At 37.1% G+C, this 24876-nt stretch overlaps 1 protein-coding gene across 1 annotated transcript in view; it reads right to left on the bottom strand.

The window, feature by feature from the left end:
* Nucleotides 1–5752: 5752 nt before the first annotated feature.
* The window catches only part of LOC129136777 (uncharacterized), a 156018-nt gene continuing 136894 nt past the window's right edge, over nt 5753–24876 (bottom strand). The window contains exon 4 of the mRNA XM_063792173.1: nt 5753–8624. The gene's annotated coding sequence lies outside the window, so the exon portion shown is untranslated. The remainder of the gene's footprint in view (nt 8625–24876) is intronic.

Genomic DNA, 24876 nt, shown 5'->3' with positions numbered 1-24876 from the left:
GAAAGCATTAAGGTGGCACCCCACTGGGAGTAGGTACAGGAGGCTTTGAGCCCTGACAGTAAACTTGTGTTGACTTTGCTCAGAACCTGCATTTTTATTTCATGAATGTTCTGATGTGAATTTTCTTTCTCATTTTACCCTATTTAAATTAATAGGAATCCTTGCTGTGCTGTGCCAGAGGCCTATTGTATATCTAGTTCAGTGGAGCTAAACCTGTGATTTTTTAAAATTTATTTTATTTTTAATTTATAATGCTTGAAGTTGTTACTGTTTATTAGTCTTTTTCATGGTTTTTAAGACTTTTGTGAAAACCTACTTGGAGAATTATCATTTTAAGAGGAGAATGACTTATCTCCCCTAATCACAGGGTTTCCTGGAGATTTTGAGTTGTCCCACTAGATGTGTAACTTGGATCTAATTTTTCCACACTTGAATTTGTTGTAACCTGACCACTAACTATTCCCCAGCAGGAAGGTTGACTTACTCCACTTAACCAGCCACTGTTGTCTCAACACACTGTAGGCTTATGTGTTGATCATTCGATGGCTTGACTACCTTGCCTTATCTTCCTCCTTCCCATGAGTCTGATGTCTGACTTCAGCATCTCTCATCAACCTGGTTTCCTTCATTCATCAAGCTCTGTCTATTGCTTGGGCTCACCTTCCCTTCTTTTGCTAAAGAAAGTCGAGTCATAAATCCTGACCCCTCTAATTTCATCATGTGTTTAGTGGCCTGCCTTAACTCAGCATTTAATCCATTTACCTGCCTAATAATTTAAGAAATGGCTCCCAACTGAGAACATCAGATTCCTAGGATCTTCAAAGGTAGTGGTAAGAGTACTCCTGGTATTTAAAAAATAGTTAGCAATCTAATGAAAATCATAAATTTCAATGTGGTACTTGCGAATCCAAAGTCTAATTATTTTCTCTTTTATTAGTAAAAATAGAAGATATAAATGATTGTTTAATGTAATTTGGTACAGAAAATACCATATAGTGAGTTGAGAAGACAAATATTAAAAAAATCCTTTACTACCTTTTGAAAATGTTTGTATCAACTAATCTTCAGAATCACTAATGGCGCTTACTAGTTTTATCCCATAATTCAAACCCAGATCGAATGAAGTCTTGTATATTGCCTATGGTACATTCTCTCTTTTTTTCCCCCTAGCTTTTAAGAAATTTAGTTTTAAGGCCTCTTTACTTTTTCGAAGTAGTTACATATACTTTGGGAACATGCATATTTGTCCCTTTGATGACTGCTGGCCTATAAATAACTCTTAAGTTACACGTATGTATATTTATGACTCAGGGTCAAGAGCATCCTGAAAAGTTATGAAAGTTAGAGAAGCAAACAGAGTCAGTCTGTCCAGGGCTTTAATAGGTGAAGGCCAGGTAAGGAGAACTAGGCTTGACTGGGAATTTATTCAAGGAATAAATGAATGATCAAGCAAACATTGGCAAGATATATAAGAAGTAGGTCAAAGTTCTGATGAAAAGAGCATTTTTTCCAGCAAAAATGGGAGATTGTGTATCTATGTCTGCTCTTTTTCAGATTTTGTTTGCTATGGGAGGCAATAGGTAATTGGCCAATGCAAAAGTCATTATATAGCATGTTATAGATATTATTTCTATTTTTGGTTTTGTCTGTCTTATTTCATTCATGAAATGCTCTTTTATTAGTGCCACATGTCCCCTTTAAAAACTTGACACTTCTGTTAGCAGAAAACCACCACTGATCTTTAAATATTTTCCCTTTTAACACCCACAGTTCGCCTTCACCCTGAAATGCTCGAGGTAGTCCACATTCCCTTATTATGAACTGTATGTTTCACCATGCTGCCTGGGTTGGAGATACATGTGAAAGAGGAGACTTATAAAAAGATAATTAGAGATATAGGTTTAGCTATCAACTCTGAAAGCTGAGGCATTGATAGAGTCAAAGGGTTTGGCAGCGGCATTTTTCCTAAAGTGGAGGCAAGCAGAGACCTAAAATGACCTTACATAGACTTTGTCCCTTCCGGGAAATGTGTGCAGCCCAATTGCTGGTTTCTGTTTCCGTTTGCCCAAAGACTGAGATTTTTTCTCACTGTAATAAGGCTTCTTTCTCCATCCTGGCATAAATGGCAGCCATCCTGAGATCTTCAACAATGACTGAAATATTTGGGTGCATCAGGGACAACTGAAGAGGAGTTATTGGGTAATGTTATTGAGAACACAGGAGTAAAGGCATTAACTCAATTAAGTCATCTTTATTGTTGCTTGAGATTGTGAGTTCTGTGTGTGCATGTGCTTCTCTGTGTGTGTGCGTGGATGTGCATGTCTGGGTGTTTGTATCTTAGTAGCTAATATGAGTGAGAACAAAAGGCAACGACTTTTGCAATCAACCAATGGATGTGTCACCTGAGAGCCATAAGAGCTTCTGGCACCTCGCAGTAGGTTTGAGAGATCTGTCAGCCCAAAGGCTGACTCACTGTTTGTAAGCATTAAGTTAGACAAATGCATAAAGTCTAAATCTGGACAAAGTCAAAATTCTCAAAACTGAATGTTCTGATATTGGGAAATGATTTGTGGCAGGAAAAAAAATGTGAACTGTTATCACCAAATCCTAACAAAGCAGACCACAGTGCGATCGATTATAAGGTAGAACTTGCCAAAGTGAATTAACTGGTCCAGAGTTTGCAAATAACTGTTCAGAATACACATATATTTTTAGCAACCTGAAAATCCAAGGAACTAACCTATGAGCCAGAGAAAATTTTGAAAACCTGTAGACATTGAGATTGCATAAAGAATAGCTTCCATAACTAATTTCAAACAAGTCAGACTTAAGAGTTTCACCTCTTTATGAGATTTCCTGATGATTCTCCCATGTTCCAGATCTGCATTAATAAGTCTCAATGCCATTTTCACCTGGGTGGAGATTTGCTAATGTTGTTAACACAACACACATCAATGCCACTCACCATTTTCACCCCAGTTTGGCTCCTCCTCCTGACTTTTTGCTGACGGCTTCCAATATTCTTTTTTAGTCACAGAAGCTCAAGACCTCTGAGTGCTCTTTGATTTATCTCTCTCCTTTCCCCTATTACCAGTGATTCATCAGGGGCTGTCAATTCCTTCTCCCTACTGTCTCACACCACCCTTTCTTCTTGTACATTACCCTAGCCCTAGTTAACAGTCTTATTACTGCTTACCTAAACTACTGCTATAACTCTTCTCCCTACCTCCAGTCTTGCTTCTAATCTACTCATTCTGCATTCGGCTGCCAAATTAATCTTCCTAAAGTACAGCTTTGATTATGTCAAATCAAAGCAGGGGCTCAATAACCTTCAAATCCCTCTTCTTTGCCTACCAAATAAAGTTAAAACTTTCTAGCTTTTGACATCATGATCTAGGCTTATTTTTACGGGTTTAGCATTAATGTTTTTCTCTTTTTGAAACTCTAACCAAACTGAGCAATTCCACATTCTGCAATCAACCCCAGAAACTTCCTTCTACAGGGTTTTAATATTTTTTTCCACATGGTATGATTTTAATGTTATCTATTACAATTCTCCTCAGCTCTTCAATGGTAGTTGGTAGTTTTTTCTTTTACTGAAGGAGCTTGGACACACAGGCCTGGAGTGTCCACACGAGTGCATGTGAGGACCCTTAGGTTATGATTAGGAATAAGAGGTGGGAAAATAAAGGGAGAGGATGGAGCAGTAGGGGCAGAGCCAGGGGTAAGGAAGTCTGAAAAGTCTGAGAATTTTAATTTTTATTTGCTCTTTGAGGTCAGTGTAAAATTAGGCTCATTATAGTAGGATGATAGCACATACTTGGTATAATAGTTTGTTAGTCTAATTTCTAAATATAAAGACATGTGACATGCAGGCCTCCAGCTATACTCTTGCTTTGTGCCTCACAAATGTTAGGAGCAGGCCTGCTTTTTATCTATGAAACGCAAGGCTTGAACACATTTCCTGTCATCTGGTAGATCTTTATTATTTGTTGACTATGGGATGCAGTGTGCTTTCCTTTCTTTGAAATTCCAGAAAATGTTTCATCTTTCCTGTGATGCTGATTACAGTCCTTAATAATTTCTTGCATTTTGTATGATTTGGCATCTACATGGTAATATCTGTGAAAGAAATCTGTGCAATGCTATACATCCTACATTGTTTGAATAGTAATAAAGGTTAAAAAATTGTTTACTGGATAAATAATAGAAACCCATGGCTTGTCTTAGAAGACATACATAGGCTGATCGGATTTAAGGGCTCCGAGATAGTTTAGACACTAACAAACTGATTCTAGAATAGTTAAATGACTTATCCAGGGCTCGTAACTTTTAGTTAGCAACTGTGGGCCTTGTATTTAAGCATTCTGATGCCCTGCTCTCCACGTGCAAGCTCTGTTAGCGCATTATGTTAAACATTAATCAGGAAATGTCATTAAGAAAGACATGACATTCATCCTAAGTATCTATAGCAGTATTCCCTTTTACTAATACTGCAGTCAATGTGATAAATAAACTCAGATAAAGATGCTAACTCTGTAAGGACTGAACATTTATAGAGGAGCCTAGTTTATTCAAATCCACAATTGATGCACATTGAAAATTTAGCCAAGTGTACACAGTGTTGACATACAGTTTATCCAGAAGACAGAGGGATTATGTTGTAGCAGTTGTCTTCATAAAGGTTTAGTACTAATATAATTTAGAACACCCAACCCCAATATATGTTTGTACAGGGCATTACTGTGAACAAATATTGTCAGATTATAACTAATTTCTACAGCAACATGGCACTTGAAAAGGGTTTACAATCCTAAAATCTGTTTAAGCATATAAAACACAAAGCATTTGTCCTTGGAGATATATCTATAGCTATACCTTTTTTCCCCATGTATTGCAATATACCTATCTAATGGGTGGAGATGGAGAAGCATAATATTTGAAATTATAATGGTCCAGAAGAGGAATCTCAATACTGGTCCTGTAACACTTGCTAAGTCGATTATTTAGTAAAAGAGAAAGCAGAGTTGTATTTCATTGTTTCAAGCTGTTACCTAGAGAAAATCAGATTACAGTGTTTGGCAATGCATGCATATTATTTATGATAAGAAAATATCAGGTGACAGAAAGTTGTTCGTTAGAGGATATGATGTGGCAATCACTTCCAAGAGGAATATTTTCTTCTCACATGTTAATACTTGTGAAAGCACTTAGCCTAGGACTTGAATATATAAACTAAATTCTATCACTTTCCTTGTAGTGCCGTTGTTCAGATATCCTTTCTTGTTGATAATATTCATACTTAAAGGAACAGAGATGGAGGTAGACATGCTTCTAAAACATGTGAATAACACTAGAAAGCTAGATATCTAGATATCTCACCTGATTCAACACATTAAAGTTATTTTTATCGAGAATGAGATTATAAGATCTGTTCATCTTGAAAAAAATAATACCTTAGCTTTTTGTTGTTATTAATTTTGACTGGATAATGCCAAAGTACAAAAGACAACAATGAAATTTTTTTTTAAAAAGTGAATCATATAAGGGAGTGTTCACATTTATAATTTCAGTCACACAGGTTCTAGAATAAAGTGTCCCTAGATTGTACTTAAGTATGAGCATTTTGAACCTGTAGAACAAAATGCATCCATTCTACAGTTATTTCCATCCTAGCGTAGCACTTCTGCAGCCTTGAAACAAGCCTTGAAACAAGGCTACAGGAGTGCTACACTAGGATGGAAATAACTGTAGAACGGATGCATTTCCAGGGCGTGTTTACAGCACACCTTGCAGAGACTGTGGCCCAGGGAAATGGAGCAGCACTCTTTAGGGATTTGTGGGAGCATTGCCACATACCCCTCTCCTCCCTCTGGCAGCAACCCTGTTTCCAGCTAGGTGACTGCTATCCTGAGGTTTCTTAGCTCAGCTTGCCATCTCAGGTGTCAGACTGCACGCCTGCTGGGAAGCGGTTACGTGAGCCTCAGGAGGCTCCTGTGCAAATCCGGGGAACTACTAATTGTGTCTCTTGCCATCTAACTTAGACACCTGCTTCCTTTTCACTTGACTGATCTCCACCTATGCCTCGAGATTAATGGCCTGTGTGATCTCATCTTTTTCTGTTACCTTCCAGAATTGCAATTAAATTATATCCTGGTATGCTATTTGCCATCGAGAAGAATTTAATATCAATGGTGGACCTCACTGCTAAATATTCAGATATCAGGGTATAAAAAGGCTTTTTCGTAAGGCAGAACTAAAAAAATTTCAAGTTCAGATGAAACAGCACAGTTCATCTTAATGTCTCAAAGTCCTGCTCAATTAAATATTATTTGCTGAAAATATTAAGTAATGAATAATGAAATTATATATACAATAATTTCATATACAATATGACAAAACATAAAGAAAAATTTTTAAAGGTGATAAATGCCAACATGGATGCATACTTATAACTGTGCTATTGGTAGCCTCTGTTTGAATATTTTCTCTTCTACTGATTTTAAAGTGTGACTTTATGCAAGTTACTTAACATCTTTGTTTCTTACATCCTTATTTGTAAAACTGTCAATAATAATGGTACTTATTCCATAGGGCTGTTATGAGGCTTAAATGAGTTAACATATTTAAAATACTTAGAAAATTGTCTGGCACATAAAAAGTGTCAAATAACCATTTTTTTGAAAATGTTATTTTTGTTCTACTTTCTCCAATTACTTTTCCTAATAATATTTTTGTTTCAATTATATTTTGATTATATTTAATTTTACAATGAAGTATTATAAATGGTTTGTGAGTAATGTTTTTCTAAACAATATTTTAAGGAGCTAAATAATTTCTAGTTGAACGTAGGTATTGTAACTTATTTAACCATTTTCTGATTGCTGGATAGCTAGATTGTCTCCTGTCCCATGTTGCAATAGATAATGAATCAATATACCTCTTTGTCGATAAAAATCGTTTTATACTTGAATTAATCTAGAAATATAATTCCCATGTTTAAGGGTAAGAATATTTTCAGATTTTATGTAATTAATGTATTTATTTATTAACTTATTCAAGTCAAACAGTATCCAGCTTTATTAAAGATACTGTTCATAAACAGTCATGATATTTCAGGCAGGACATGGGCAAACAATCCTTAACAGTATACAACTTTTAAACTTCCTTCTTCAACGGACTACCAAAAATCAGAAAGCCACTATAAAACCCCATGAAGTCTCCATTTGATGCTCCGAACAGGGAAAGTTTAGAGTGAGGGTTGACATTTCACATTTAGCATGTTGTTCACAACTTTTCACAAGTCAACGCTGACTTTTAGGAAGTGAAATAAAAATGGCAGAATTCATGTGAAGATCCACAATCTAGAAACAGAACCACTGATTTTTGAGGGGCACCATCTCAGTGGCAGCACCAGAAAGTCCAGATTGCCTGGCACCCTGGTAATCAATTATTGGAGGTCGGGTCCCAACAGGTGTCTGGGTTTAAATGAGTTAAGTCTTTGCTGAAGGTGGAAAGGGAGAAGAGGACATGAAAAGAATTTGTTTCTCCATACCACAAGGCATTTGTGCCAAGGTGGCTGCGTGTGGTCAAAGTCAAGTAGAAGGGAATCCCTTCTCCTGGGAGCCAAGAAAAGTCTCTCAGAGCTAGAGGGGAAAGGGATTTTCCCTATATTAATCCAGCTTCAGAAACATTCTATTAGTGACATTTGCCCCTCCCCCAAAAAACAGTAAAGTGTTCTGTGTGCTAACATAGTGTATTAGTCAGTTCTCACACCGCTTTGAAGAAATACTCCAGACTGGAAAATTTATAAAGGAAAGAGGTTTAACTGACTCACAGTTCCACATGGCTGGGGAGGCCTCAGGAAACTTACAATCATGGCAGAAGGCACAGCAGAAGCAGGCACCTTCTTCACAGGGTGGCAGGACGGATTGAGTACAAGCAGGGGAAATTCCAGACCCTTATAAAACCATTAGCCCTCCTGAGACTCACTTACTATTAGGAGAACAGCATGGAAGAAACCGCCCCCATGATCCAATTACCTCTACCTGGTCCTGCCCTTGACACGTAGGGATTATGGGGACTACGATTCAAGATGAGATTTTGGATAGGGACACGGCAAAACCACATCACAAAGCTTAACAGAAAAGTAAACAAAATTCTGTGTTTTAATAAAACTTGATAAAAAATAGTATTTCAAACTGTACAGTCATCAGAAGCACACAGTTACCAAAAATGCACACACTCCATGTGGCATCTCCAGCACCTTCAGCTTTCCGTGCCTGGTCTGCGTTAGCATCTCCATGTTCTGCAGGGTTATCTCCCTTCTTGCCAGTGTCAGCTTTTCCCTTTTTCCCTTTAGGTGGCTCCTCTCCGTTCTTTGCAAGAGCCTTTTTAGGCTTGGGCTCTGGCTTTGGAGGAGCAGGTTTAGCAGACAGCTTTGTGATTCCTCTGTGGTTCTTCCTTCACCTTGGCTTTAATCTCCCTTCAGCATCCCTTTCAGCCTTTTTCTTGGCCATGGTGGCAATGGTGGTGGGACGTAGAGATTAGACGTGGGATGCAGCTGCACAGTGGGCTTTGGTTGGCCTGGGGGTTGTTCTCACCTCTTCTTCTTCCTGCTGCTCCTATTCATTTATTTTTAATATTTCATGATTATTATTTTTAGGCTAGTCAAGTGAAGTGGGGCAGTGAAGAGGGATTTTTTAAAAATGTTTCATTTTCTAAAATGTAGTGGCACTTTATATTGCCACTCACTATATCTGATCATACAAATTTAGATGAGACCTCAATAACACAATGTGATTATGGTTCAATTTATTTATTTTATTAGAAAATAGGGAAATTTTATTTTATAAATATCTACCCGTGCTGAATGTCCTCTGTTCCAAAGAATGGGGCCTGGTCAAGAAGGAAGTACATGAAATGTCTAATTAAAACTTAAGCACATTAAGGTTAAATACTGAACATCACTTTTCTAACATGGGGCTCAAAGTTTCTCATGCTCTTAATTCCTATTAACTCCTATCTTAGTTTAATGATTTTCCAATATCGTTTTAAAGATTTGCAATTGCGCATTTTGGATTGTTCTACAGCTCTCATTTCAAAGTCTGCTTAGTGGTTACTGTTTCCATGCAATTTTATTGCAGATTTCACTTCTTCATTCACTCAACAAATATTTCTTGAGCTTTGCTGGTTCTTAATGTGTCCAGAATTGGTTTCTTTTGGTGGGTTCTTGGTCTCGCTGACTTCAAGAATGAAGCCGTGGACCCTCACAGTGTTACAGTTCTTAAAGATGGTGTGTCCAGAGTTTGTTCCTTCAGATGTTCGGATGTGTCTGGAGTTTTTTCCTTCCGGTGGGTTCGTGGTCTCGCTGACTTCAAGAGCGAAGCCGCAGACCTTTGCAGTAAGAGTTATAGCTCTTAAAGGTGGTGCAGACCCAAAGAGTGATCAGCAACAAGATTTATTGTGAAGAGCGTAAGAACAAAGCTTCCATAACATGGAAGGGTACCAGAGCAGGTTGCGGCTGCTGGCTCCTGCGGCCAACTTTTATTCCCTTATTTGGCCCCACCCACATCCCGCTGATTGGTCCATTTTTCAGAGTGCTGATTGGTGCGTTTTTACAGAGTGCTGATTGGGGCATTTACAATCCTTTAGCTAGACACAAAAGTTCTCCAAGTCCCCACCCAACCCAGAAGCCCAGTTGGCTTCACCTCTCACTAGGTTCTAGGGATACAGAACTGAATAAGTAATGATCCTTGTCCTCAAAGAATTCTCCATGGGAGAGGGAGGTGATCCATAGAGGGCTCTCTGTAGTAGGTGATGTGAGATTTGAGCAATAAGAAATTGTCTAGTTAAAAAGGGTGCGATGAAAGACACTTCAGAAGCAGAGATAGAATGCTATAACTTCATGTCTTGCACTGAAAAATTTGTTTCTATTTTCCTCAAACATTTTCTATTAAAAACTAAATACCATTTGCTAATTCTGCCAAAATGGTGTTAGCATACATTATAGGTTATGTTCTGAGGCTTATGGGGGTTGTGTGATAACAGATACTTTTATGCTTAATTCCTCCCATTGGCAAGATTGATTTTCTAAAGTGAAATCAGGGCAAGAAGGTGATTATTAGTAATATCTTCTGGTATTGAAATTTCCTCTGGATTTTAAATTTCCAAACCTTCTCCAAGTGTAAGCAGATGGGGACGGTCTCTAGGCACTACAGTCTCCTGCGTTACAGCCTGTTTTTCTTCCTAACTCTATATAAAACACGGTCACTTCATCAACTAAAACCAACTTCTGACAAACCCCAACAACTTATAAATAAATACAAAGAAACATTCTTCCTTACTATATTAAAGTCTCCACTCCCCCAAAAACTATAACTTTATTACCATAACATACAACCTATGTACCGACATAATTCACTACATCTACACTACCAAAGTCCCTCCTCTGCATTTAGTAACTCACCTCCTCCCCTCTCCATCACCCCATAAAAACCTTCTATCAGTTTCCCTCATTAAAACACTACTTTAAAAATGCTGCCATTACTCTCCTTACTTATAACAAATAAAACTCCTATTAATCAAAACCAACATTCTCATAAAAATCATTAATTACTCACCAACCAAACAAATCCCCAATTTTTCAAATTACATAGCTGTTATAAATTTCACCTCCATTTCCCTACCTCCCTGAATCCTGTGTATCTTTAAATGGGTTATATAATGCAATTGTAAATACAAAATCTTTATCCTGAGTTTGGAAATTGGTTCTAATTATAACATTTTCTATCATTGTAATCTAGGATGAGCAACATGTCAGTCTTGACCATTAGTACAATCTAAGATTGGCAGTTTTAGAAAATAAAAATATGATACAGAACACCTAGTTAAATTTGAATTCCAGATTTAAAAAAGAATACTTTTTAGTGTGAGTGTATACCCAGCAATAACTGGGACATACTTATGCTGAAAAAAAGTATTCACTGATTATCTGAAATTGAAATGGAACTGGTTGCCCTGTATTACACTGGCCACTCGAATCCAATTCTTACACAGAACTCACTTAAGCCACCCATACCATGGCTTCTTACTCTTTATTTTACCTTCCAAGAGCTAACTGTTCCGCATAAGAGAGATCCTCTTGAGTGGAAACGAGCACTGGACCCATCTAAATAGTAACATGGAGAGGAGGAAGAGTAGTGACAACATACAAAAGAAAGTACGTCTTGAGAAAGAAAAAGCTTCCCTACTTCATTCCTCCTCCAGAAACTCCACCTTTCTGCAAACTGTTTTTGAGCACTAAAAGTGGCTCAGAGACGAATCCTATCATCAAAGACACATTTCCCCAGATTCTTTCACCTGTTACCATTGCAGAATAAACCAGAACAGACATAGAAGTGAAATGAAAGGAAAAATACCTCCTTAGATTACCTCGTTGCTAAGAAAGTGAAAAATAACAACCAGAATATTCCCCAAAGAAGTGCTCTGCTAAAGTGCAACATCTGGGATTTATATGAGTTAAGATGTAGGTAGGCAGTGTGTATAAGGCCCCTGATATATTCAACTTGACCTCTTACAGGGTATAATTGTAGAGAGAAGTAGTAATTGCAACTATAAAGAGTCTTTGCCAGTGACAAGTTCCAGAGTGGCCTAAATCATAGAGGCGGAATTGTGTACCCAGCACCAAGGGAACAAAGCCAGACAGGAATGAAAGCATGGCATTATGTACCTGGGCAGTGGGTGGGGCTACATGGCAGGAGAGTTTTCACTTGTGCATGACCTAACTTTAGGGTACAGGTGGCCTTTAAGTTTCTAAAGATATTTAAGCACAGAAAGAAGAAAGCTTGTATTCACCTATCACCCTGAGCAAAGAGTTAGCAGATGAAACCACAGGTGTTTTTACTCAGAAGAACATGAGGGGAAGACAGTCGGTTCAATGCTTCATTTCTTCCTCATAAAAGTCTCTAGTCAAGGACATCCCTAGACCTTTATAGATTTTATACAATATTCAGTGTTTAAAAGAAATTTTTCCACTGCTTCTTTCTATTCTTAGATATTTATACTTAACCCAATTAAGCCTAACAATTATAAGTACACCATACACTGTACAATATGTATCTTCAATGTGGGCTTGTAAATACTTGAACATTTTTATTAACAAAATACTAGAGTCTTTTATTTATTGTAGCTAAATAATTGTATGCTCTACTCTCTCATTTCTTGTGCAAAGAAAATCACCTATGCAAAGACTGAAAAAATTATACAGTACACCGCCTTTACAAGTCTAAGAGAGGAAACTAAATTAAAAGCTCAAAATAGAGAATCATAATGGAAAAAGACTTGCAATACATAGTACTGTCATTAAATACTCATCTAAATGATTTTATATATATTATAATTGTGTATCAATATTTTTAAAATAAATTTTTTTACTAAATTACAGTGATATAGACAGGAAGCAGTGAAAGGGGTAGGAAGAACTGTAAAAAGGAATGGAACAAAAAAGGCATCTCAGTTTTGCCATTGACAAAATATGCAAATAAAATTATAATTTTGAAAATTTAAAATTGTATACCTTCCATATTCCTGAAACTTTAATAAAAACTGTACCATGCCAAAAAAGACAGAAGAGGAAGAATAAAAAGAAAGATGTTCAAAGTCTCAAGGGGCATTTATAAAATGTATTCTTGTTCTTAAAAAAATCTTTGTACTTGTCTCAATAGTCTAAGTATGCTACATTCTATAAAGCTAAAAGTAATACTAAGACTTTAAACAAAGTTAACCATTTAGAAATTAAAAATAGTTTCTGAAATAACTAGTTAGTAAAAATGGAGCTCAAAACTAGCGTTGTGAGCCTTGACATATCTTTTGTGAATGTCATTTCCATTCAAGCGACTGTCAAAACTTACAGAATTAGTAATGGTCAGATATAAAATAAATGCGCAAAAATCAATTACATTTCAAACCAGTGGCAACCATTAGAAGACATAATGGCAATCATTGTTTACACTCAGTAGCAACCAAAACACTTATGTATTATTTAAAATAACCCTAAAAAGAAAATGGGTAAGACCTATAGGGAGAACTTGATAAAACTTTACTGAGAAAAAATGAAATATTTAGCTACATGGAGAGCTATACCATGTTTCTGAATGCAAAGGCTGAATAATGGAAAGAGTCCTTTTCTTTCCCAATTAATGTGTAGGATTATAATGGGACAAAATGCTCTTAGAAAACACTTGACCTCCCTATATTCCTTACTGCTCATATAATTTTGATTCTACCTATGCTTCTACTGTCAAATAGAATTATTAAGAATTTTCTGGGAACATATCTTGAGTAATATTACTGAATCATTAAGCAACAATTGTTCAATTATGTTTTGGAATACCATATGCCAGATTAAAACGTGTGTGTGTGTGTGTGTGTGTAAGGGAGTGGGCGCAAAAACCCTTGATGTTTTCTACTAGAAAAAAATGGAGAAAGATAAGGGATTTCTGATAAGGGATAGTTTGCTCAGAAGATAATTCCTTTTATTGCTTGTACACATTGCTTAAAATCTTGAGAAGCTTTTTGGGCAGATACCTGGACACTTACAACCTAAGCCTCTTTGCTTGGGATGCACTAATGAAATAAAACTCGCCTTATTATTTTATGATACAATACAGAATTCTGTTAGTTTGCTTTGTATCTCCTATTGTCACATGATTAATTACTATTTTAGATGTTTGTTTAGGTTTTTCTAATGTGTTTTCTCCAATGCATTCTAATCTTTTTGAGGCAAGAATCATATCTCATTCACCACTGTATTCATAGCTTCTGACAAAGAGGCTGTACAAATTACTCCTGGTAACTCAAGAGTATTTATTAAATCAATGAATGAATAAATGAGTAAGTGAGTAAATAAGTAATAAAGAGATAGGCTATTTTGTAGGTGGTATGAAAAAAATTGGCTCTTTGGGAAAAAAAAACCTCTAAAAATCGCATTATTTCCTTAAACAACATAGATTTGTAATCCCAATACACAGAAAGGGTGGATAGATTGCCACCTGACTTTGATAATATATTTTGTGTAGTCTGTCTGCAATTACTGACTACCTGTTTTTCATGAAATTTACTCTGGGGAGACCTGAAGGCACTTTCTTCTGCACTCCTCAGGATCAGCTGAAACTAAGGAGGAAAAAGAAGGTATCACTGAATCACTGAACTGCCTGTCTACAGACACTTACCACACATATTAGGATTTCCTGGAAGGGAAAATTAACTGTTGTTTTAGCCTTAACTTAATGATCACTGAGACAGAAACCCTCACCTGTAACACTTGTCACAGATATGCTTTGTTCTTGAGCAACTCTATATACCAAGGATGCTCCAGTGAAGAGGGAACAGTGTGAGGAACCACATCCCTACCTGTTCACGTTTGTGCCTTTGAGTAATCTGCTCTCCCCATTAAGTGTGGTTGTGACTTGTCGAGGAAGCTTCCCTATCTCCTCCTAGGTTATCCAGCTGGGACCCTATAAATTAGGATGACAAAAATACATTAACAAGAGAAAAAAGGAAGTTTATTTATATGTGCATCCTGCAGACACAGGAGTACTCAGAAGTAAGAAACTCTACAAAAAATAAAAAAATCAGCCAGGCATGGTGGTGCACATCTGTAGTCCCAGATACTTGGGAGGCCGATTTGGGAGGATTGTTTGAGTCCAGGAGATTGAGGCTGCAGTGAGCCATGATCGCATCACCGCACTCCAGCCTGGAAGACAGAGCATGACCCTGCCTCAAAAAATTTTTAAAAAGGAAATTTCTGCCAGGGAGTTTGAAGTGGGTGGAGCCCACTGCAGCTCCACAAAGCCACTGTGGCCAGGCTGCCACTCTAGATTTCTCCTCTCTGAGCAGGGCATCTCTGAAGGAAAGGCAGCAGCCCCAATCAGGGGCTTACAGATAAAACCCCCAACTCCCTGGGAACAGAGCACCTGGGGGAAGGGGCAGCTGTGGGCGCAGCTTCAGCAGACTTAAATGTTCCTGCCTGCCAGCTCTGAAGAGAGCAGTAGATCTCCCAGCACAGTGCTTGAGCTCTGCTAAGGGACAGACTGCCTCCTCAAGTGGGTCCCTGATCTCCGTGCCTCCTGACTGGGAGATGCCTCCTGACTGGGAGACACCTCCCAGCAGGGGTCCACAGACAGCTCATACAGGAGATCTCTGGCTGGCATCTGGTGGGTGCCCCTCTGGGAAGAAACAGACAGCAATTTTGCTGTTCTGCAGCCTCTGCTGGTGATACCCAGGCAAACAGGGTCTGCAGTGGACCTCCAGCAAACTCCAGCAGACCTGCAGCAGAAGGGCCTGACTGTTTGAAGAAAAACAAACAAACAGAAAGGAATAGTATCAACATCAACAAAAAGGACATCCACTCAGAAATTGCATCCGAAGGTCACCAGCATCAAAGACCAAAGGCAGATAAATCCACGAAGATGAGAAAAAAACAGGGCAAAAAGGCTGAACATTCCAAAAACCAGAACGCCTCTTCTCCTACAAAGGATCACAACTTCCAGCCAGCAAGGGAACAAAACTGGACAGAGAATGAGTTTGATGAATTGACAGAAGTAGGCTTCAGAAGGTGGGTAATAACAAACTCCTTCAAGCTAAAGGAGCATGTTCTAACTCAATGCAAGGAAGCTAAGAACCTTGAAAAAAGTTAGAGGAATTGCTAACTAGAATAATCAGTTTAGAGAAGAACATAAATGACCTGATGGAGCTGAAAAACACAGCATGAGAACTTCGTGAACCATACACAAGTATCAATAGCTCAATCAACAAGCGGAGGAAAGGATATCAGAGATTGAAGATGAACTTAATGAAATAAAGTGTGAAGACAAGATTAGAGAAAAAAAGAATGAAAAGGAACAAACGAAGCCTCCAAGAAATATGGGACTATGTGAAAAGACCAAGTTTACATTTAATCGGTGTTCCTGAAAGTGATGGGGAGAATGGAACTCAGTTGGAAAACATTCTTCAGGATATTATCCAGGAAAACTTCCCCAACCTAGCAAGACAGGCCAACATTCAAATTCAGGAAATATGGAGAACACCACAAGGAATACTCCTCAAGAAGAGCAACCCCAAGACACATAATTGTCAAATTCACCAAGGTTGAAATGAAGGAAAAAATGTTAAGGGCAGCCAGAGAGAAAGGTCGGATTACCCACAAAGGGAAGCCCAACAGACTAAAACAAAACTGGACAGAGAATGAATTTGATGAATTGACGGATCTCTCTGCAGAAACCCTACAAGCCAGAAGAGAGTGGGGGCCAATATTCAACATTCTTAAAGAAAAGAATTTTCAGTCCAGAATTTCATATCCAGCCAAACTAAGCTTCATAAGCGAAGGAGAAATAAAATTCTTTACAGACAAGCAAATGCTGAGAGATTTCATAACCACCAGGCCTGCCTTACAAGAGCTCCTGAAGGAAGCACTAAATATGGAAAGAAAAAACCAGTACCAGCCACTGCAAAAACACATATAGGCTCGGCCAGGTGTGGTGGCTTATGCCTGTAATCCCAGCACTTTGGGAAGCCAAGGTGGGCGGATCACAAGGTCAGGAGATCGAGACCATCCTGGCTAACACGGTGAAACCCCGTCTCTACTAAAAATACAAAAAATTAGCTGGGTGTGGTGGCGGGCGCCTGTAGTCCCAGCTACTCGGGAGGCTGAGGCAGGAGAATGGCATGAACCTGGGAGGCAGAGCTTACAGTGAGCTGAGATCGCACCACTGCACTCCAGCCGGGGTGGCAGAGCAAAACTCTGTCTCAAAAACAAACAAGCAAAAAAAAACCACACATAGGCTCAAAATAAAGGGATGAAGGAATATTTACCAAGCAAATGCAAAGCCAAAAAAAAAAAAAAAAAAAAAAAGCAGGGTTGCAATCCTAGTCTCTGATAAAACAGACTTCAAACCAGAAAGATCAAAAAAGACAAAGAAGTGCATTACATAATGGTAAAGGGATCAATGCAACAAGAAGAGCTAACTATCCTAAATATATACGCACCCAATACAGGAGCACCCAGATTTATACAGCAAGCTCTTAGAGACCTGCAAAGAGACTTATACTCCCACACAATAATAGTTGGAGACTTTATCACCCCACTGTCAATATTAGACAGATCAATGAGACAGAAAATTCACGGGGATATTCAGGACTTGAACTCAGCTCTGGAAATTTCTGAACCCGTATGCACCAAAGGAGTGGTTAGAATTTGGGGTCGATATACCTAACTTCCTAGGGGAAAGAGGAGATGAAAGAGCACTTATGGAAAAGCAAGTGAGTATTTGGGCTCTCAAGAAATTACATGTGTATGTGTTAGCTTGTGACAATGTCTGTCTGGATGTGGTGTCCAAGAAGAATAAAGTTGCCCCCAGGGAAGGGATTTATGACAACTTAGTTCTTTTTAGTTCTTTTGGGAAGCTAGGCTTTTAAAGAGATAATAGATTTCAAGAACTCAAAATAATTCTTATGCCAAATTGGCATATTTTGGAGTAGCATATCCTTATTGTCTTCACTTCTAATCAAAAGAATACAACAAACATGATGGATGTCACGCCCATGATTGTGAAACATTATATAAGACTCTTTTTGCTAGTTCTGGTTCTCACTCTTTCTAGCCTTGAAAAAGCACATGACTTGTGAACTGCCTGTGGAGATGGCCACTGGGCAAGGAACTACAGATGAGATGACCTTTTGTGGCCAGGCAGCCTATGGCACACAGCTAGCAAGAAACAGAAGCTATCTGATCAATAGCAGCAAGGAAATGAATACTGCCAATAACTTGAGGAAACTTCAAAGCTGATTCTCTCCCAGTTGAGCCCCCAGATAAGAATGTAGCCTGCTGACACCTTGACTGCAGCCTTAAGACCCAGAGCAGATGACTCAGCTAAGCCATGTCTGGACTCCTAACCCATACAAGCCATTTGATTAAAAATGTTGTAATTTTTAGTCACTGAGTTTCTGGTAACCTGTTACACAGCACAGAAAACTAATGCAGACAGATTGGTTAATTTCATTACTTAAAGATGTTTAACTGAAGCTTCTGAGCAAGATTCAGTAAGCCAGCTATGTTTATGTGTTTTAAAAGCAGCCATTATCAAATAAATTTGACACAATTAAATGAACATTCAAAAGCATGCACTCAATGAAGAAGATTTAATGACATTGAGAAATGCTCACTATATCGATAAGTTACAGGGAAGCTTTATAAAACCAAAAGTAACTATAAGAATATGCATTAAGATATTAACTGTTATATCTGGACCAAAGGCTTATAGAAGATGTTTATTTTGGTTTCACCTTCAGAAAACTATTTTATATAAACAGAAAAATGTCTTTCTCTTTGTTACATTTTGGTTATACAGCAAAATCTGCATGTGGTTAGTGAGAGAGTCATGTCACAATCTTCTTTGGAGAGGTGGAGCTAGATTTGAAACTACCTTTGCAAAAATTATAACTGAGGCAACTATTACAGTGAAAGAGATCTGACCTAACCAACTCCATCTTGCTTCTAACCTCCCAGCTGTCCTTGTTCATTCCTGGGTGTAGGACGAACTAACTTTCGGAGGAACTTACTTTATAGGTTAGCTTTGAAATAAAGACCATAACAGCCTTTCCCCAAATAAATCCCCTCCTGCCTGGGGACTAGACTGCCTTTGCAGGACTAACAAATTGGCTACAAGATTAGACATTATGGTTTAGGAGTCATGCAGCTAGAGGCTGCAAGATTCTCATCTAGTCTTGTGGCTTCCACTCAGGAACTGACTCAGTGCAAAAGGACAGCTTCAACTCTCTATGATTTCATCTCTGACCCAACCAATCAGCACTACCCATTTTCTGACCCCCTACCCACTAAATTGTCCTTAAAAAATCCTATTCCTGTATTTTCGGGGAGACTGATTTGAGTAATAATAAAACACTGGTCTCTCATAAGGCCGGCTCTGCATGTATTAAACTCTTTCTCTATTGCAATCCCCCTGTTTTGATAAATCAGCTCTGTCTAGGCAGCAGGCAAAGAGAACCCACTGGGTAGTTACAGATTGATGTGCTGGATAAGCTCAGAACCTGACTACTTGGTTGAGAAACCCTGCTCTGCTACTTAGAGGCACTGTGACTTTGGCAAGTTTTAACTGCTCATGTTTGAATTTTGTGCATCTAAAAAGTCAGGATACTATCACAATACTCTTGCATTATAAGGCTATCAAAAATATCAATAAGTTAATATAGTGCTTCTAAGAGTGCCTGACAAATAATAATCTACTGATAAATGTTCTCATTCCTTTTAAAAAATTAAATAATTAAGAAGGGAAGACAAGAATGTCACTCTTCCTCCAACCCAATTCTCTTATTTTTCAGTATAAAAATTTAGTGCTGGTAAATTTCATGTATGTATATGTGTGTGTGTGTGTGTGTGTGTGTGTGTATACACATAATCTTCACATATGAGTCAAATGATGTAGGATATATGAAAGTAGTAGAGATTGCCATTCTTCATCTTTTGACATTTATTTGACATTTATTTTCTATTCTATATTTTTCTTAATATAATAACAAAACTTGGGAGCTGGGAGAAGCTTGGACATCATCTAGTCTATTCTCTGTGCTTTTCTATTTCTATTTTGCAAGTATGACTGGTGACAAACTGTGGGAATGTTAACACTGAAGCAATCAGGGAGATCATAAAATCCAGGAATTAATTATCTTTTTATTCTCTCACTCTTTCACATGCTCTGTCCCTCTCTCTATCTCTCTCTCTCTTCCTCTCTCCTTCTCTCTTTTCCTGTCTCCCTCCCTCCTCTTTCCCTTCACAGATACACACAGTGAATATTTATGCACGTGTTTGTTTTCCATTTCTTTAGTTACAAGCTCACTTATCAGCACTGTCAAAGCATTTTCTTTCTCAGCTTCTTCCTGAAGGAAATGTTTATTATGAATTTTTAAAATCCACAACCAACCAAAATAGGATTTCTTAAAAGAAGTGCTGACAGAAACTTATTTATTCTCTTGAGAATGCAACTCTGTGCATAATAAACATTTAGTAAATTGTTAAACAGCATATGATGAAATGTTAACATAAATAAAAGAGAGTACTTAAATGAATTTTCATGCCTTTTGTTTTCCCCTTGCTGAGCTACAGAACCATTTCAATAAATAAAAAGAAAATAGTGGTAGAAGTGAGAACAGAACTCACATAAAAAAGCGTGAGTCCATCCCCCACTCCAGTTATTTCTTTTTGTTCATGCTTTTTTGTTTGTAAGAGCTTGTTTTCTTCAGTGATCACTAATAGCAACAACCACTATAACAACAAGAACAACATCAACAAAAGGTAGTTCCCAAAGAAAAGCAAAGATGAAAGCAGCTTTTAACAGACACTTTGCAAATCTGTGGATAGCTTTAAATACTTAAGGAATCTCTTCATTCATAGTAATAACACTCTATCAGACAGCAAGGAGCCTGTTTTTATGAACAGGGTCATTAAATATAACTCCCATGAAAGTTTACTGGAAAGAGAAACCAGTGGGTGTCACTTGGCACATTGACACATTCACTGTAAAATATAACTTAAGTATTATTTTAAATAAAGCATGGGTAGCCTTTACAATTAATGAAATGCCCAAAAGATATGAAAACTGTCTTTTAGAATTACATTTAAAATAATTCAACTTGTAAAATTCTGCTCAGATTTCAAAAGAAACATGTTCACAAAAAGTGTATTTGTAGAATTTTCAGAATATTAAGCAACTGTTTTGCCAAACAAGGTTCTCTAATTTATAAATCTACTATAAATGCCACTTGGAAACCACCACCTAACTTTTCTGAATGTTCCATTTTCCTCTCTATTTTGAGAAGGCTTTATGGGTGACAATAAAGCTCCTATGCCATGAACTTACTAGGATTTTCTTTTATAAGTCCTCATATAAGTTTAGCGTATATGTATATGCATATGTGTGTATACATATTTATATTTACATATTTATGCATAATTTAATTCTTAGACTTTGCCATTTGGCTCAGAGTCCAATGACATGTAATCTAAGCATTCAGTTATGGGTGGTCCTGTGGGAGCTCATTTTCAGAAAACATTGACTGAACTCAAAGATTTCAACTCAGAATTCAATGGCATGTATTTCCTTCATTTGCTGCTGGGGAAGATTTTACAGTAATTAAACTCTGAGATTTGGCACCAGTTTTCATAAGCAGAGGCTATAGTTTCTGAAATTGTCTCTAATAGCTAGCATTTTTAAAATTTGGGATGAAGCTGGAAACCATCATTCTGAGCAAACTATCGCAAGGACAGAAAACTGAACACTGCATGTTCTCACTCATAGGTGGGAACTGAGCAATGAGAACACATGGATACAGGGTGGGGAACATCATACACCGGGGCCTGCTGGGGGGTGGGGGGAGGGGGGAGGGATAGCATTAGGAGATATACCTAATGTAAATGTTAAATATATATGATATATTATATATCAGGAAATGTTAAATATATATGATAACCTATCCTTCCACTTTCTCATCCATGTGAGAAATAAGGAATAACAAGAAAACAAAGGGAACTATATAAGAATAATTATAATTTACAAAAGAGGCCCCTGAGAAAAAGACATGTTTTATCACTAGGGAAGAGAAGATAGAAGAGTAACTTTGGATCAGACAGTTCAGATGCTTAAGAGTAATTCATAGCCAACTCTTCCAAAAAGTAAGCTGTCAGCAAGATGTATAGGGTATGGTAAGTGAAAACAAGACTGTAGATCTATCATTTACAATTTAGTAGGCTAATAACATTCTTATATTCTTCTTTGAAATATTAAATAAATGTATGAAATGGATCACAGGGTGTCATTCCAGTATAGCGTGGTTCCGTAAATTAAGGTTGATATGTATCTAGGGATTTTATTTACTGACGTTCTGACATGTGAGATTTTGTTTGTTGCTGAATCAAAACCTATATCTATTACTCTGGAATTCAAATGTATTTGGCATGGCTTCTTTTTACACTGCGGGTGATTGTTTTATAAACTTTTTTTGTCTGTTTTTACATATTCTTGTTTTGCTTTGCCACTTCAAAGTTATCTGAAGTTAGCTTTCCCATTCACGGGCTGCTATTAAGAAATATTGGTTACAGTTAACAGAGTTTTTTTGTTTGTGTTTTTTTGCACAGGCTATGGTGACTAAATGTTTAATTAGAAAGAATCTGGAGGAAAAAAATTGTTTTGTGGTGTAGGAATGTACTGACTACAGTAGAAAATAAGCTTCACAAATTTAGGGTCTTTTTCCCCCCTTGGGTCACTGGAAACTAGAACAAGGCTAGGCACATGGCAATGCTCAAAAAATGAATGCTAAATAAACATAATAATCATGCTTGATGTGATCTTACATATAATATGAAAATATATTAGAATTAGAAACCTGTAGTACTACCGTTTCATTCTAAAATGAGATTCAGCAATTTAAGATAATTATCTGAAGTTCACATAGCAAAGCTTAGCTTAAACTTAGCTGGTATCCAAAAATAGTTCGGCTTGGTAGAATATCCCTGCCAGAAATCCTTTTTCAAAAGAGACTAAACAGCATCTTTCTGGGGAGAACACATTTAAGGAAAGAAGAACCCAGACATGATGCACATGGCCTTAGAAAGCACCCCAAAACTGGAGAGGAGAGCTACTTTGAGTCCAGTGTGACGTCTCTGAGTTGAATGTAACCCTAGTCCATCTCCATAGACTTCTAGAGAAGGCCCAGAGGTGAAAACTGAATGAGTGGATTCACGAAAGTCTATATAAACCCCTGAGACATACCAGAATAACTTTAGGTTATTGCTAACAGTGCACGGTAAAACACAATATTACAGATTTCATTAAAATAATTGTTATCACACTGTGGGGAAAATGAATTACCTTAATTGTTAAATACTACAGAATATAAATCTATAACATGCCCAGTATATGTCATGATTAATATCCAATAGTCAAAAAATTTGTTAATTAAGAGTCTAATAAATAAGTTATGTAGTCAAATATATTCAGTGATTTATTGGTATGAAAGGCACAGGTCTCCTTCAGAGGATCTAGTGGATTATTTTCTATTTTAGAGAAATACTGATTAAATATACATTGCTGTAGAGGAAATATATCAAGATATGCATATGATACATATATTTTGCGGAATGCTGAATCTCAATTAATGCACTTAATTGTTTACTTGTGTAGATACTTACTTCAATGTGTTTTTTGCAAAGCCATCAATTTGATCTCAGAATATAATTAATTTGACTTAAAATGCAGGGTTATTATTTAGCATTTAATGAAAATAGAATTCCAAGAAAGAGTTGAAATTATATAATAATATTTTGCTGGTGTTTATTGGTAAGCAAGGGTTGAATAAAAATTGTATTTTTAAACCAGATTAAAATAATTATTAAAAAACTGATAAAAGCAAGTAAATTGGAAACCAATGTTAGAAAACATAAAATTAAAATAGGGTTAAAAACCCTCTCTAATACAAAATAAAGTTTATATGTTGTGCCTCTAAATTATGTCACTTTTTGAATGTCATCATTGGTATATTCTCATATAGTACAGAAGAAAGTGTGTCTCAAATTGTACATGTATGGAGACTGAAAATACCATTTGGTTCTCTCTCTACATCCTTGAGAAAAATGGTCTAAAGGGATTATTTACAGAGTGAGGCAAATAGGAAGGAAGAGGAAACAAATGTAATGAAATACTCCCTGGACCCTGCCAATACACTAAATTATCCTAACTGGGGAGGTATATACAAGTGCAGCCACTTGGTGGCTCCCAGGAACAGACATTTTATTTTTATTAGAGTACTCCTGACATTGCATTAATGAATCTTCCCTACATGTATATAGCAGATGTGGCTTGAAAAGTTGGGTTGCAGAAATATGTGACATGTTTATTGAATGACAAAACAAAAATTCTCTCTGCTGTAGATCATTCTGGTCCTCCCATTGTTGTGAAATAATAGACCTTCTAGTAATGGATGCTGTACACCACATACTCTCTTATCTCTTCAATTCTCAAATGGGCATGATTATATTACCATTGAGTGAGGTTTGTAAGCAGGGATGCCAGGACCTTATAATTATGAAATCTCATGACTATATTATCTTTAGCAGCTGTGGTATCTTTAATTACTAAATACTTCCCTTATAAAATTCAAGTCACTCTTTTATCTTTATTAAACTTTTCCCTAAAGCTTAGATCTCCATGATTAACGCATTCTATCTCAAATGCCAGGATATGCTCACCATTAGGCAAGAGGCGTGTATATATGATTTTAGTTACATATATGTTAAAATATTCAAATATTTGAATTCAACTATTACGAAGTTGCTAATCAATGTTCTTGTTGTTTGTACATGGATCTGGCATCATATCAATGAATCACACTTTATATTGTCAATCAACACTCTGCCCCTACATGGTTTTAACAAAAGATGCATCTGAGGGAAGATTCTTGACTGGCAGAAAACAGAAACCCCACTGTTATTTGAAACGTAACTGCCAGAAACTGATTTGGTCGTCACTGGTATTTCCCCTGAGGGGCAGAGCCTCATAACTAAATTATATTTTAAAAAGCCAATATTAGAAAACCAGGAAACACTGAATTCAGTCTCTTAATTATGTCTTAATGCTAGTAAAGCCATGTTATGCTCTGGGGGGTGGCAATATCAATTTTAGTCTAGAGAAAAAGGTAAAATAGTAGCTAGTATAAGCAGTTGAGGTAGAAATGTAAAAGTAGAGGACCTATTTTTAAATGTACAAATGACAGCAAATATTAAAAGGACATTTTATGACTGTGTATATA

This window comes from Pan troglodytes, chromosome 14, assembly GCF_028858775.2.
Source record: "Pan troglodytes isolate AG18354 chromosome 14, NHGRI_mPanTro3-v2.0_pri, whole genome shotgun sequence".
NCBI lineage: Eukaryota > Metazoa > Chordata > Mammalia > Primates > Hominidae > Pan > Pan troglodytes.
The sequence above is the reverse complement of the archived record's forward strand: the minus strand, read 5'-3'. Positions and strand labels throughout refer to the sequence as shown.